The sequence below is a fragment of the Euprymna scolopes genome, chromosome 4 (genome assembly GCF_053919585.1).
Source record: "Euprymna scolopes isolate OS-2025 chromosome 4, ASM5391958v1, whole genome shotgun sequence".
Taxonomy (NCBI): Eukaryota; Metazoa; Mollusca; class Cephalopoda; order Sepiida; family Sepiolidae; genus Euprymna; species Euprymna scolopes.
Window position 1 is genome coordinate 57,436,888 of NC_136485.1, and position 17,500 is coordinate 57,454,387.

At 38.1% G+C, this 17,500-nt stretch overlaps 1 protein-coding gene and 1 pseudogene across 4 annotated transcripts in view; one reads left to right on the plus strand and one right to left on the minus strand.

The window, feature by feature from the left end:
• Positions 1–17,500, minus strand: part of LOC145267360 (arrestin domain-containing protein 3-like) — a 388,568-nt gene that overhangs the window by 110,625 nt on the left and 260,443 nt on the right. The gene's annotated exons all lie outside the window — the stretch shown is intronic.
• Positions 15,855–15,972, plus strand: LOC145275521 (5S ribosomal RNA; annotated as a pseudogene).

Here is a 17,500-nt window from a genome sequence, read left to right on the forward strand (position 1 = left end):
ACAAGCACCTTTAAATTTTTCAAATTGGACCTATACTGCACAAGCACATTAAAATTTTTCAAATCTGACATGTACTGCACAAGCACCTTCAAAATTGTCAAATCGAACCTATACTGCACAAGCACCTTCAAAATTGTCAAATCGGACCTATTCTACACAAGCTGTAACGTGCATCCAGGAGATAAGCGCCCGCGTGTTTGCGTGTTGTGTGGGTACGTGGGAGAGACGGATGAGGGGAAAAAGACTTACCTCGAGACCAGCTCAGCGTTATCGACCAAAAATAGAAAAGAAAGACCAAGATGGCGACCGCCGTCTTTTGTAAAGTATGATGTCTCGCAAAGTCACACGAATTCTCGGAATATGCAAATTTAGCCGGCCTAGAACGACGATAAAAGCGGGTGAGGGGAAAGACGTGGGGGAGTGACGATTGAGTTGGCTGGGGAATCGTGTGGCTGTTGCTTCTTGTGCCGTGTTGAGGATATCTTACCGTGTTAAAGAGAGAGTCGGGCGCCATCTTGAATTTTTCCTTACACTTTTTCCTTACAAGCTATTTCGGCCATTTGGCCTCTAGGACTATGACCGAGTCGAAATTTGACTTAAAGCTCATACCCGAGTTTGACGGGTCCACGTCCATCGTCGACTGGGTTGAAAGGGTTGAGCTGACGTGCGACCTTTGTGAGGTGAAAAGGGTACACACTGTAATTCCCCTGAGATTGGCTGGGGGTGCCTTGAGTGTATATCAGCAACTCAGTGCTACCGAAAAGGGAGATGTCACCGCAATTAAAGCTGCGCTGTACAAGGCATTTGCCATGGATCCTTGTACGGCCTATGAAAAATTTGCTTCCCGAAAACTACCGGAGGAAAGCGTGGACGTTTTCTTCGCTGAGTTAAAGAAACTCGCAGTTCTGTTCGGTGGAGGGGTGTCGGAGCGGACGCTCGCGGACGCGTTTGTGGCGGGCCTTCCCACTCGGGTGAAGCAGCTACTGAGAGCCTCAACCAGCGTTTCAACAACGACCATGGAACACTTGATGGAACGTGCTCGAGCCATCATCAAAGATGAGGAGGACCTGGGGGAACCAGTTGTGATGGCGACACAGACAGGCCAGATTGGTGCTCGGGAGATTCCGAATCAGAACCCTGCAAGCAATGGGAAATGTTTTCGCTGCGGCCAACGCGGACATTTTGCAAGGAATTGCACCAACAGGGGGCGTGTGCGCTGTTTTAAGTGTGGCGGTTTGGGGCATCTAGCCCAAAACTGTGCGGGAAACGTATCAGGGGAGAGGACGTCAGCGCCGCCCTGCTCCCCGAGCAAAATTTGAACAAGGCGCAACCAGTAATGACCGTCTACGTAAACAGGATACCCTGCTCAGCACTTCTCGACTCAGGCTGTTCGCATACTATAGTGAGCACCAGGCTGTGTCCAAGTTGGACTAAGAGGAAGATCAAAGTCACCACGATAGGAGGCGAGACCCAGACATGCTGTGGAGCTGGAACTGTCAAGATCTACACAGACACCGGTGCAGCCACTAAGATCAATGTGCTCGTGACCCAAGGAAATCTCCTGGGGTTTGACCTGTTGCTCGGATACGATGCCATCAAGGCGCTGGGGGGAGTCGCAATTCATCGGGATGGAAAGGTGCGATTCTTAGAGGCCCCAGTGTGTGCAGCGCTCCATATCGATCGGCCGGATTTTACAGTGGACTACGACTCGCGCAAGAGGGCCTGGATTGCATCTTGGAAGTGGACCGAGGGAATGGCACCGACTAAACTCAAGAATGGGGTTGCAGAGTACCCTATACCCAGTGAGGCCCGAGCAGAATACGAAAGAGAACTAAAGGCGTGGATCCAAGATGGCTGGTTAATCCCCTACCCTGAGGACAAGCTTGGGCCTCCGAAGGGTCTAATACCCTTGATGGCAGTAGTCCAGCATAACAAGTCGAAAGTACGGCCCGTGCTGGACTATAGGGAGCTTAACAAGCATATTGAAGCCTACACTGCCGATGCTGACGTATGCGCCAGTAAGTTGAGGGAATGGCGTCAGAAAGGCACTAATGTCTCAATATTGGATTTGCGAAAAGCCTATTTACAGGTGCGAGTTGATGAGACGTTGTGGCCGTTCCAGACAGTTTGGTTCCAGGGGCAGAGGTACTGCCTTACACGCCTTGGCTTTGGCCTAAATGTGGCACCACAGATCATGAAGACTATTGTCAACACAGTATTGTCCCAAGAAAAGCCCATGAGGGACTCAACATCAGCTTGCATTGATGACGTATACGTCAATGAAGATGTACAGTCTGCGTCGTGTGTCAAAGAAAAGTTGGCTCAGTTTGGTCTGGAATGCAAGAATCCCGAACGTTTAAGGGAAGAGCACGTGTATTGGGATTGGATGTTTATGAAGAAGATGGCACCCTACAATGGAGGCGTGGCAGTGAAATTCCAAGCATCCCCAACCTCGTTACAAGGCGGACCGTTTTTTCTTGGTGTGGAAAACTTGTTGGTCACTTACCGGTCTGTGGCTGGCTCCGCGCAGCTGTTGGTGTGATTAAACGCAGAGCAAATTTAACAACCACGGGTTGGGATGACATATCCGATGATGTCCTACTAACTCTGATGATTAAAGAGACACTGGAGAGAGTGAACAAGAAGGACCCTGCCTGTGGGCAGTGGTGTGTTAACGGAGACAACGTAGGTGTGTGGGTTGATGCCAGTTCTTTGGCGTTGGGAGTATCGTTGGAGCAAGGAGGAAACGTGTTCGAGGATGCGTGTTGGCTGCGGCCCGTAACAGATTCTCAGCATATCAACCTGGCAGAGCTGGATGCTGTTGTAAAGGGGGTAAATCTGGCCCTGCAGTGGCAGTCTAAGAAGTTGACCTTGTACACAGATTCTCTCTGTGTCTACCACTGGGTGTCTGACACACTTTCAGGACGGACACGAATCCGTACCAAGGCAGCAAGCGAAATGTTAATACGGAGAAGGCTAGACACGCTAAAAAACCTGGTATCTGAGTATGGGCTATCACTGAGCGTCACTCTGGTGCCATCACATTGTAATCGTGCTGACCAACTGACCCGTGTACCTCACAAATGGTATGAAGCCGCGAAGATGGGAATGGAGATTACTGCTCGATCTTGTGCAGTTGCAATCAACCCATGTCAAATACAAAAAATTCATGCACAGAGCGGACATCCGGGTATCAAGAGGACCCTTTATTTTGTGAGGCGTGCATACCCAGCAGTGACCAAGATGGATGTCAGACAGATCGTCAGAAATTGTGAGGCTTGCCAGTCTATTGATCCTGCACCAGAGCGATGACAGAAGGGTCGCTTGGAAGTTGAGAGTGTGTGGCAGCGGCTGGCCATGGATATTACCCATTACAGTGGCAAGCCCTTTCTAACTCTCATTGATTGCGGGCCTACGAGATTTGCGGTGTGGCGGCAGATGACCAGACAGGATTCAGCAAATGTTGTTCGCCACCTATCATCCATTTTTTTTGAGCGAGGTGCGCCGGAAGAGCTCCTGACTGACAATGATGCAGCGTTTTGTAGCCAGCAAGTCTGGCAGTTGTTAGATGAGTGGGGCGTCCGACTACGGTTGCGATGTGCGCATGTGCCGTCAGGAAATGGCATTGCTGAAAGAAGCCATCGCAGCATCAAGAGAATTGCTGCCAGGAAGCGATGTACTATTGCGGAAGCAACATATTGGTACAACATTACGCCAAAGGACGGGATGTACCCTTCAACCGCACCTGCAAATGCTATTTACACGTACCGAGTCGGAGTGAAGGGAATCAACACTATGCAGCCAACCGACAAGGGAACATATAACAGATATGAAGTGGGAGATCCAGTGTGGGTGCGGCCTCCAGCAAATCGGTGCACCGACAAGTTTAAGCGAGGACACATATCTGGAGTGATTAGCCAGCAGTCTGTTTTGGTCGATGAAACCCCACGACATGTGCGAGATCTTCGCCCAGCTACCGAGGTGTGTCATACAACTACAGAAGAAAGCAGTGAAGCATCTAGCGATGAGCTGCCGATGCACGGATTCAGTGAGCCCCTTCCAGAGACTGATAGCGATACTTCATCTGATGAGGCGGAACCAGATCCAGAGCCCGAATCTGAAACAGTGAATGTACCTCTTCGCAGAAGCACACGCACTAAAAGGCCACCCCCCCCCAGTGCTCTCTATGTGATCATCAGATCAGGGGGGAGTGTAACGTGCATCCAGGAGATAAGCGCCCACGTGTTTGCGTGTTGTGTGGGTACGTGGGAGAGACGGATGAGGGGAAAAAGACTTACCTCGAGACCAGCTCAGCGTTACCGACCAAAAATAGAAAAGAAAGACCAAGATGGCGACCGCCGTCTTTTGTAAAGTATGATGTCTCGCAAAGTCACACGAATTTTCGGAATATGCAAATTTAGCCGGCCTAGAACGATGATAAAAGCGGGTGAGGGGAAAAACGTGGGGGAGTGACGATTGAGTTGGCTGGGGAATCGTGTGGCTGTTGCTTCTTGTGCCGTGTTGAGGATATCTTACCGTGTTAAAGAGAGAGTCGGGCGCCATCTTGAATTTTTCCTTACACTTTTTCCTTACACAAGCACCTTCAAAATTTTAAAAATCGGACCTATACTGCACAAGCACTTTACAATTTTTCAAATAGGACCTATACTGCACAAGCACTTTCGAAATTGTCAAATCGGACCATTCTGCACAAGCACCTTCAAAATTGTCAATTCGGACCTATACTGCAAAAGCCCCTTCAAAATCAGACCTATACTTCACCTATGTCATACAATCCCGAGCGACGCTGGGTATTCTCCTAGTACATATCTACCTATGTCATACAATCCCAGGCGATGCCGGCTGTTCTGTTAGTACATATACACCTACTTCATCCAATCCTGAGCTATGCCGAGTATTTTGCTAGTACATATATCCACCTATGTAATCCAATCCAGGGCGATGCTAGGTATTTGGCTAGTACATATATCAACCAATTTTTTCCAATCTCAGAATGACGCCGAGTGTTCTGCTAGGAAAAATTCCATGAATTTTATCCAATCCCAGGCCATGCCGGGTAATCTGCTAGTACATATGTCATGCTAGTGCTATGTCATACTATCCCGGGCGATGCTGGGTATTCTGCTAGTACAGCTATGTAATACAATCCCAGCGACGCCGGGTATTAGGCTAGTACATATATCAACCAATCTTATCCGATCACAGGCAACGCTGGGTATTCTGCTAGGAAACATTCAATGTATTTCCACCTACGTCGGGTAATCTGCTAATATATAATACTTTTATATGAATTCCTTAAACCGCTTCCTCCTTAACTGAAGATTATATAAAAAACATAACCTCCCAATACTAAGAATGTCTTTCTGAATAATAATGTTTTATTTAAGAATTTGGAATCAACAATTTAGCGTATATGTAATGTTTTAGATTTAGAAATGCATTGTTTACATTTTAAAACATAGTAAAACGATTCTCGTTTCCTGTCTATACATTTCTCTCTCTTTCTCTCTCCCTCTCCCTCTCTCTCTGTATGTTTGTGTGTGTCTCTCTCCCCTTTCTCTCTCTCTTCGTCTTCCTTATTCTAAAGAGAAATAGTGTTACTAATATAAAAAAAAGAAAATGGCGGTTGCCTTTGTTTTGTTTTGTTTTTTTTTTTGGTAAAAACATCGATCGCTTAATATTTTTAAGCGTATTTTTTTTTTTACTTCACATTTTTGGCTTGTTATTTTTCGTTTAACTCTCGTATCTAACTATTTTTAACCTGCTAATAACTTGGTAACGTTTTCATAACGTGTAAATTAATATTTTAATTTGTATGATACTTTGCATTTTTACAGATAAGAATATTTTATTATATGCAATGTTTTTATACACTGACCGCCATTACAGCTTGCTGATGTCAAGATCACGTGACATGAGTCAGCTTTTTTTGGAAATACTTATATCATTAGAATCGTTTTAAAATGATAAGGTTTACGTAATGTTTAACGCTAAAATGTCACTTTTTGCCCCCCCTGCAGAAAAATGCTCGGCTGACCCACGTAGAGTGGGTCGTTTGGAACAAAAATTTGATATTTGTCGTCCGGAGGGCCCGGCTTTAATATAATACTAAATTTGTGTAATTTTGTTCTGTCTGTCGAAAGTTTTTAGCGGACATACATACATACATACATACACATTTTCGCTTTATATATATATAGACTTGCCCGAGTGTTTGGAGGTGTGTGTGGTCGAGCGGGGATGGGGGTGTTAATGAAAAACGAACGCGGAAAAAAACTAACGTAAGGTAAATGAACGACGTTAAATGTAAAAATCGAAACAAAACAAAAAAGAAAACAGAAAAACAAACGTTAAAACTTCTGAAAAATAAAAAAAAATAAAAAAAGAATAAGCGAAGTAAAAAAAGAAAAGAGAAAAAACGAACGTTAAAACTTATCTGAAAAATAAAGCTGGAGGGTAACCGGCGTTGCCCGAGTGTTTGGAGGTGTGTGCGGTTGTTAATGAAAACCTAAGAATAAGCGGAGTAAAAAAAGAAAACAGAAAAACGAACGTTAAAAGTTAAGCGGGGGGTACCCGGGCGGTGGGAGGGGGGGGGTTAATCAAAACATCGAAAAAAAAACACAAAAAAAACGAACGTTAACCCCCCCCCCAAGAAAAACACGTAAAAATGGCTTAAATAAGCCTGTTTCGATATTAAAATTTAAAAAATCGGTGGGTACGCGGGTGTTTTGGGGTGGGTGTGGTCGGGGTGTTAATAAAAACCTAAGAATAAACAAAGTAAGAAAAAACAGAAAAAGGAACGTTACGTGAAAAATGGCTTAAATAACACTGGTTCAATATTTCAATTTAAAAAATCACAAAAAAAGACATCTCACACCACGATTCGAACCCAAAACGTTTAAATAATGAACCAACACTCTAACCAACTGAGCTAAAACGACGTACATGGAATTCAGTCAGTTCTTCAACTATTTAAACTAAATCAGGTCATGGCGTCATCTGACGCATGCGTAGAACCGGTCGTCGTCATGAGAGGACGGTTTTTGTTCCCTGTAGAAAATTGTCGATTTCAGGGTGAAAAAATTCATGTTTTTCGGGCGAAGGATGGAGCTGCAGTATGATACCATGTTTGTCAATTTTTGTTCTGTCTGTCGAAAGTTTTTAGCGGACACACAAACACACACACATACATACATACATACATACATACATACATTTTCGCTTTTATATATATAGATAATCATTTATTTCCATGCAGGAGGATCCCTTCTCGGGGTATGAGTACACTTCGTACAAGTCTATGTTTTGCTGTTTTGCACCTCTGGTTTCCACGGGCGTCAAGTCCAAAACTTGGAGCACAAGACGCTTGTCTGTCCGCTAACGCATTGAACATCGAACTAATTATCTACGACATTAACTCCACGTGACCAAAGACATAAATCGAATAATCCAACCTTTGTCACGTGTTTTTGTTTATGTTAGTTATGAAAATTTCTTTTCACCAAGTTAACATTTTTGGGAACTATTTAAACATAAATACGCCTTGATAACATTCTTTCTGTTTCTATTTTTACAAATATCAATAACGATTGTATTAATAATAAACGTCCAGCTAACTTGGCGTTACACGGACGAACTATGTAACAGGGATAAGGATTGATAGCATGTGTTATTGGATGCTTTTGTCTCCTCCTCATCTAAAAATATGAGATGTAAAATGATGGGGTAAAAAAAGTAAAACTATTTAAATATTTTACGAATTGTTTCAATGTTTGAATGAAATACGGAAAACCTTAAATAGAACTTAAATCATTTCGAGGGCAATAGAGTAACACAGAGACAGAAAATAAAAACATTTTCTTTTTACTGTTACATCAGTGCTTATCAAGACCAAGATGGGGAATACTATGGAAGTACTAACATTGATCAATAGTAGGAACTTATTACTTATGGGTTAGACATGCATCTAGCATTCATACAGTAATATAATCCACAGGAAGACTTTTTAAAAACAGATGGAGGAAGAAAGGAAAGTTTTTTTCTAATGTTGTAAGAAAACGAGTTCCTGTTGTGAATGTCTCACAATCAGGAACCAAAGATTGGAGCTCAATCAAGCGCCGTCCATTATAGTTATTTATCTCCCCTCCCCATAACAGGAAGATGTAACAAAAGGGTAGGAAAGTGAGATTCAGAACCAGTGCTCTAGAGTGAAAGCACTCAGGTCTGCCAAAAATGTCTGAATTCTCCAGTAGGGGCGCCTCGGCAATGAACTAAACCTTTTTCAGAGAAAAGGCAAAGCTTGGGAAGGTGGGCCGCCTAGAATTGCACAGGACTAGCAACATATCGCGTTGTACAGGGGAAAGGTTATTAACAAAAAGCCTAGACTCTATTGGTTTTGGCGTCGAGAGAAGAATTTTCCATAGTAGTAATGATAATCTAAACAATCCAAACAGAACTCAGTAGATGACCCAACGGATTACATTTTTCTAGTAATTATCTCTCTCTCTTTTTTTCTTTCTCTTTCTCTCTCTCTCTCTCTCTCTCTCTCTCTCTATATATATATATATATATATATATATATATATATATATATATATATACTCCTATAAACCCCTCTCCCACAGAAGAGACGTTGCGAGCCTATCCTTGTTTTATCGTTATTTTCATGGCAGGTGCTCGTCTGAACTCCAATCCCATGTGTCCCCTCGCCAATCTTTCACGAAAAACACCCGTCTAGCTGAATCCACTGTGAAAAATTTCCCCCACTCTATATCTGTGCCTAAATCAAAACGCGGATTCCATGAACAAAGCTTCTTTCTTAGAAATGCACGCCTGTGGAACTCTGTTCCGTCTGCCTGCTTCCCTCCGGACTACAACTTGGATGTCTTCAAGTCTAATGTTAACAAATTCCTAATGAACCGCCCCCTTAAGTAAACACTTCATCAAATCTCCACACTAACGTAATGTACTTGCAATAACCCTTATCCCTGAGTGGCTTCCGGGCCTTGATAAGTGGTGATCACTGTGTAAAAAAAAAAAAAAAATTTCTTTTTTCTTTTGTGTGCATTGATATTCATATTAAAACCCCTCTTTTCTAAAGTAGGCAAAAAGGGGACACTCTGGTTACCAAAAATAATAATTGTCCCAGTATAGAGGGTTTCCCCTCCATTGACTGGTACAAATTATCTTAAGCGCAGCATCTGCAGAACAAATACTACACGTTGATCCCGGTCCGAAGGCCAAGAACAACAAAAAAAGGCAAGTTTCTTTTCTATTTATTTAAAAAAGAAAATACAATTTTCTTATATATGGGTTGTGGAATTGCATTCACTAGCAAAAGATCTAGCTAATTTGCATATTCTTTTAAACATTAATTTTAATTAATTCCCTATTAGTTTTTTCGGTTTTCTTATGGGATGATCATCTTTAGTTAACAATTACGTGTAATTATATTCATGCAGATATTCTACATGATTTATTCTTGCATAATATCTGCGTAAAAAGTTTACCGTAAACACAAGATTGTTTCCATATATATTTATGTATACGTATATATTTTTGTTTAATCTATAAAAGTGAATGTGTTTGTGTGTCTGCGTGTGTACATTTTCCTACACAATAACTGTCAATTTTCAGTTTACAGACTCGAAATTTGAAATCTTTGTAATTCGTGTTCGGCCAGAAATTTAGCTGTTAAGGGGTCAATGTTCAACGATTTGACCTTTGAGAACTCTACCAAACTCCTCCGCAAATTTTGGTTCCTTGGGCATGGATCTAACTTAATAACTGGATCTGAGCCCAAAACAATAAATGTTAAGGGGTCGTAATAGGGGTCAACGTTAAGAAATTGACCGCTTTTTTATGCTCAACATACACCTGCAAACACCCTGGCAATGTCGGGCTGAAATGCTAGTATATATATATATATATATATATATATATATATATATATATATATATATATATATATATATATATATATATATACACACACACACGCTAAAACAGATAAAACATAATATTAGAACTGCAAATTCATAAATTTCTAATATTTGGCGCGGTGGGGGGATATTTATTACATAAGCCAGACAAATATGATGTATCGTCAAATGAGAATAAAAAAAAAACAGAATAGCAAAGCCGAACTGCTGTTCATTTTATTATGAGGTGAAGAATTGGCGCATGAATTTCAAATGAAAAAAAGAATGCCGCTTGCCAATAATTCTGCTCGGCTTTTGATGCCTGTTTTTAGTGGACGGGAGGAAATATCGATTTCGCTTGAATGCCTTGTGGGAAATTTTCCCAATTGCCCTACTAAGCTTTCATTTGGATACGAACAACACTCAAATGTGTCGCATGCAGACGTTCACTTGTCAATCACCTCCATATATATGCATATATTTAAATATATATATAGTAATGGAAATTTGGAGTTAAATTGAGCAAATTAAAAATAAAATTACGACAGACTTATTCAACGGGGAATACAAACATTTTAGTTTTTTCCATTAATCTATGGATTTTCAACAAATGGCTCATCTCCTCAGAGGAAATGTTTATAGCAAAATAATGTTCATAAGTATTCATAAATGTTACTGTTTAATACATATATTGAAAAACTACAAAGCTTGCATGGAAGCCCAAAAGAAGCAAAGATTAAAAAAAAATGATATTCTATGCTTTGCTTCTTTCAAGGTTTTTCTCCCAAGCGTTTTAGTTTTTGAATATATGTGTTAAATAGCAAAATTTTATTGCTCTATTTCGTGTATTGAGCTTTTTTTTAATCTGATTTGCATTGTCTTATAAATATTGATACTAATATTTATATGGACTTTAATTTTACAGTATTATATAATCGGTAATTTGAAGTATTTCAAAATTTCAGTTGCCGATCGGGTTTCGATCCTGGCTTGAGGTAGTTGCTTGTCTAGCCGCACTGATGAGCTGTGAAACAGCGAAACAGTACCGTATGTGGATGCCTATAATGCTCTCTATCTTAGGTTGAGAATTAAGGAAGTGATATACATTACATGAAGCTTGCTCTTTGTGTAAACAAATTGAGCTTAGGTATTTTGGACAATATCAAAACATTGTTAATTCACTGCCCGCATAGTAGTAGCCGTATAGCGCAATGGTTAGAAGCTCCTACTGTCGTTTGGGAGATCGGGTTTCGATCCTGGCTTGAGGTAGCTGCTTGTCTAGCCGCACTGATGAACTGTGAAACAACAAAACAGTACTGCATGTGGGTGACTATATATATATATATATATATATATATAGTTTTTATTTACTTTTACATACACATTTAGGTATCGCTACACATTCATGAGTATATCTCAGTCAACTAGATATAACTAACTAAAAACATCATCGGGTGATGTTGCTTTTGCAAAAGTCAAATCCATATATGGTTAAAGACTAGACTTTTGTCAAAGCAACATCGCCTGGTGATGTGTCTAGTAAGTTATAACTAGTTGACTGAAACATACTCATGAATGTGTAGCGATACTTAAATGTTGATGTCAAAATAAATAAAAAGTATATCTTGCCCTACCATGGTATTGAGCAATCTTTTAAAAACATCGTTATATTCATTGGATGTTTTATTCCTTAGTTATATTAACCTGGAATAATATATATATATATATATATATATATATATATATATATATATATATATATATATATATATATATATTGGCATATATATATATTGGCATATATATATATATTGGCATATATATATATTGGCATATATATATATTAAAATTTCTATATTAAAATATAATTATCATCGGACACATGTTTCGTCGTTATACAACTCATCAGCATGGCTAAACCTAGTGAGTTTCAAAACCAGAACCCCAGACTGCAAAGCTCTACTTCCGAGCCAATGATAGTTTCTTTTGCAGGTATCATTTATTTGTTTTATTTTTTTGTTTTTTTGTTTTGTTTTGTGTTTGTTTTATTTTATCTTTTGCCCGTGATAATTTTGAATGGAAAGCACTCTATTCCAATTTTCTCTGAATCACATGATACTCCAGATAAGAAGTGACATATACATATGCATATAAACATTTTATATGAACGTTTATATATTTTTCGTTTTTTAATTGTTGTCGTATAGAAATATAAAATGTTTTAAAAGTCTTTTTTAATAAGAATAGAATTTCGGCCGTTTCCTTCAACCTACTTTAGCGTTATGAGAGATGTGTGTGTATGAGATAGTGGTGATTGCAATGAAAATTTAGTATAGCCAATGAGATAAAATGTTTTAATGTAACTCATATGTATTAATCCCTACATCTCTAACCTTTCGTGACTCATAAGTTACATAAGTGACATTGTAGGCATTTTTCAAAATAAAGAGAGAGAGAGAGAGAGAGAGAGAGAGAGAGAAGAAAGAGAGAATTTGTCTCTGAAGAGCAAATAAATCAAATACAATATTTTTCGTTGTGCAACGCCCGTAAGAAAGTAAGAAAAATATAGGCATTCGCCGAAAATAAACATTTTTTTAAAAATACAAAAAAAATTATAATTGTGGACTGATTCTTTCCTTCGGTCGTTGGGATTCAGGTCTGTGTGTGTGTGTGTGTGTGTGTGTGTGTGTGTGTGTGTGTGTGTGTGTGTGTGTGTGTGTGTGTGTGCGAGCGCGTGTGTGTGTGTGTGTGCGTGTGTGTGAGCTAATAATTTTTTAAAAATAAATTATTACGATAGACACTTACAAAAAATGTGGCCAGTTTCGTAATTAATATTATTAATTGAGGTATCTTTATTTTTAATGTAAAAGGCTTCAAGAATTTTTCATCTTCTGATATTGGTATCGTGATATATTGTTTTTGTATTATTATTAACTAGTAGTACCCGTGAACCGGCGTTGCCCGATGGAAGCATATTCCCTTACCTCACCTGTAATAAAAAGAAAAAATTAAACTACGGTTGTTAGTGGGAGCCACTTAGGCACAGCAAAATAGCAGTGGCTCAAATGAATGTACCGTGGCGAAGTACCGACGCATTTCATATATATTTATATAATGAAATATTTAGCTTCCAAATAATAGCGTCTTTTATATTATGATTTGTTCCCCTATCCCCAAAAAAGAAATACAGAACGTTATAAAAAATATATTGCTGAAATAAGATTGTTCGCAAAAAAAAATGAGTTCGTTTTATTTTGTTCAATAAACTTCGATATTTGTTTTTTTTTTTCGGTATAATAATAAAAAAAAAACGCAACTGTTTTGGAACTAACCTCTTCAATTTAGTCACGAGTTAACATGTTCAATATAACCAGATTAAACTTCCATATTTGTTTCTTTTTCGGCATAATAATAAAAAAAAAACGCAAATATTTTGGAGCTAACCTCCTCAATTTAGTGACGAGTTAACATCCTCAATATAGCCATATTCTCTAGTATTAATGAAGGTAATGTCCAAGGTTTAAAAAAAAGTGAAATTGATCGTTTCTCAACGCCTTTTGCATTTATCCTAATTTGGCAATATTTATAGATTTTTCTGATAATCTGTAAACGAATAACACATGTAAAATTGTTACTGACGAATAGTCTTGCCATAAGTCCAACATCGCGCACACGTGCGTTATTTGGCCGGCCGTCGGAAAGCATAACGTTTTTTGGCGACAATGTTACATACGATATGTGGTATTCTGTATTACAAAACCGGAAAACATATAAATAATATCGTTAAATCGCATGGAAAAGATAAAACAATTAAAAAATACACTTCCGTATTTTGTTGTTTTCTTGTTTTTGTTTTGTTTTTATTTGTTATGAGAAATCTTAATATAAAAGACGCAAATATTTGGGAACTAAACTTTGCAATAGATAAATATATATGAAATGCGACGGTTTTAACAGCACCAATCTACATGTAGTTTGTTTAATGGTAAAAAACTCGAGAAACTGTAATGTTGTTGCTGTTTGGAAGAAGACGTCGTTTGTCGTCGTCATTAAAAGAACATTGCAGGATTGTAATATCTATTGATTTACCGAGGTGGCTAGAAAACGCATTGAGTCGCAAAAATTAGGAACTCGCGAATTCTGGAAAATCTATAACTTGATAAATTTATAATTCCTTTGCCAAAATGACTGGATTATTGATCAAATAATCTATAAAGGGTTTATATGTCATGAAAGCAAAAGATCAAATAGGATTGATAATGAAACTAATATAAGTAGAGGAAAATGTTACTGAACATGCTAATGATTGTGACAGTTCAAAATGGGAATAGTTCACTTCAATCTAAACTTCCTGCAGCTGTAGTATTAGAAGATGCTGTGTTCTAATAAATGACTTGAAGATTTTTTTTATATTATAAAATGTTAACCATTTCATTGCTAAAATAATTTATAAAATATTTTTTATATTTATACTTATAATAATTTTTCCATTTTGAACTGAAGTACTCCTATTTTGAACTGAAGTACTCCCATTTTGAACTGAAGTACTCCTATTTTGAACTGAAGTACTCCTATTTTGAACTGAAGTACTCCTATTTTGAACTGAAGTACTCCCATTTTGAACTGAAGTACACCCATTTTGAACTGAAGTACTACCATTTTGAACTGAAGTACTCCTATTTTGAACTGAAGTACTCCTATTTTGAACTGAAGTACACCCATTTTGAACTGAAGTACTCCCATTTTGAACTGAAGTACTCCCATTTTGAACTGAAGTACTCCTATTTTGAACTGAAGTACTCCCATTTTGAACTGGAGAAGGTATAGTGTAGATCAATTTGTCTTTGTGATAGCAAACTACAATTGTTGGAAGAATATACAAAAAGGAAGAATGTTGACAAGCAACCATTTATTAAATTGGTCAAAATTAGGTAAAAATGAAGTAAATTACTAAACTTTAACAAATCATTAGTATCAAAATTGGTTCAAACTCGGTCATTATCTTTAAGAATAAATGTTAAATTTTTTTAAAACTTTTTCAAGCATTTTCCGGAAATTTTGTCCTTTAGTCCTCACGTTCCAGGAGCGATGTTTCTGACAAAGAGGGAAGAATTTCTGTTTTCTGGATTAGAATCTATTCTGTCTAACATTTATCATTGACAAGTTTTTGACCTAGAAGTGCTATTTTTTATCTCTTTACATCAAGTGGGTTTATACCTTGTCTGGAGCGATTTTCATAAAAAAGTATTGCAAAAAAAAAAAAAAAACAATTCATCATCATCATAATCATTACCGTCATCGTCGTTATAATGTCTGTTTACATGCTAACATGTATTGAACAGCTTTCTGAAATTGATTTCTGAACTAGCCTATCTCTGGCCAGGTCTTTATCTTTCACTCTTTCTCTCAAGACTATTTTTATCACTTTCTATCATGTTTTCCTTGACTTTCCACTGTAAATTAGACCTTCTACCTCTACACCTACTGACCCAAGAACTCTCATCCATTCTTTTCTTTCAATAAGACCAAACCAACAAAGTTTCCTTTTCTATAGACATCTTCCTATACTAACCAGATTTAATTTTCCTCTGACCTCACCAGATCTAAATCAATCTTTAAGACCCATAGTGCACATCTATCATATCATTCTCATACCATTTCTCTGCGTGCAGCACACATCTTTAATTCTAAATGGCAATATTTCATGTCTATACATCGTCATATTGTACTATATCTACTCACTCAAGATTTTTCATCCGTTATTCCAATATGACCAAATCAACAGAGTCTCCTGTTTTGTAAACATCTTGTACTGTCCAGATTTAATCTTCTTCTCAGGTCATCAGATCTAAGCCTGTTTTTAAGACTCACATTATACATCCAGAGTGTCATGCTTATATCGTTTGTCTGATTATATACGGAATAATCATGTTGACACACCAGTTCTCATCTGATCACCGAAGTTAAGCAACAATGAGCCTGGCTAGTACTAGATGGGTGACCCTTTGGGAATTCCAAGTGTTTGTGTTCTCTGCTTATCTTGGAATTTGTTTCCAGTCATCTTGGACTAAAGCAGTGCCAATTCAGGAGAGGTGTGGTTGGCGATTGTGCAACTCTTGCCCAACAATTACATGCACAGCTGCCCCTACGGAAGGTATCCTTTGTCTTTCGAGACTGAACGGAGGCATCAAGAGACAACACCTATCCTCGACCCTCACTGAACAAATAGGTCATTTTTTAAATTTTTATTTTTATAATATATATAAATAGAAAAAGTCAAGATATTGTACAATTAAATTTAAAATATTTCATTCAAAACAAGGAACATGAAAATAATAAAGACGAGAGGTTTCTTATTCTATGGAGTTTCAAAGGATGGCTCTTCTCACAGGAAAAACAATTAGCAAAAGATAAGTATAGATAACTATCTATTTTCGCTGGTTTGCTCAATTTTTGAAAACAGCCGAGAAAAAAAAAAAAAAATGAAAGAAAAGGCGGCCAAAAGAAAGTCCGCACTCGTGATGTTTTCAAAAACTGCAAATTTAAGCTGAATTTAATGTGACTGTTTAAACAAACTATATCTCATTTGATTCGCCTTTTATTCTTCTATAATTTTACCTGTTTTTATTCGAATTTTTATTGAAATATTCTAGTGTTCACGTCAATTAAAAAAAAAAAACTTCACATTGAGGAGGCAAAAAGAAAGTCTGCACAATGGAAAATTGTTATTTAAATGTAACTTTAAGACAGTAATGCAACACAAATACAACAGGAACACAATGAACAAATATTTAGTAGCATAGCCCTTTTGCAATGAGACAGCCTACAATATTTTGAGAATTCCTTGAATTAGACTGCAGCAATACTCCGAAGAAAGGGCATCCTACTTTTCTTTAATTTTTGTCCAAAGTTCTTCCAAATTTGAAATTTTATTATTGCGTAGCTGTTGCTTGATGTAATGCCATACGTTTTCGATGGAATTGAGGTCTGGATATTGTGCAGACCAATCAAAACAGGGTATATCATGATCTTCCAGAAACCTCTTGACATTGGCAGCTGTGTGAATGGGAGCATTATCCTGCATAAAGATAGGATTATCACCCAAATTCAGACCAAAGTAAGGTAGAAAATGCTCAGTCAATATATTAATGTACTTGGTCAAATTAATTTGACCTTGCAAGCGAACTATAGGCCCTGGACCATTGGTACTAATAATGCCCCACACCAAAAATGAACTAAAACCTGAATAAATTTGAGTTCGTCATCAAGACATCCTCGTGTTTTCTTACTTCTGTTTATCGTAAACCAACTTTTACGGGTCTCTATACGCGTTGGGACTCTTTTTATTCTACAAACCAAAAATATAATTTAATTAAAACTTTAGCACATAGGGCCTTGATGATTTGTTCTAAAGTTAATCTGGATGACGGACTCAAATTTATCACTAAGACCCTTTGTAATAATGGTTACCCCTTGGATTTTGTTGAAACTACTATCAATAAGAAAGTTTCTAATTTTCATAAACCCAAAGAAGTCATAGCTAATAGATGTCCTGTTTA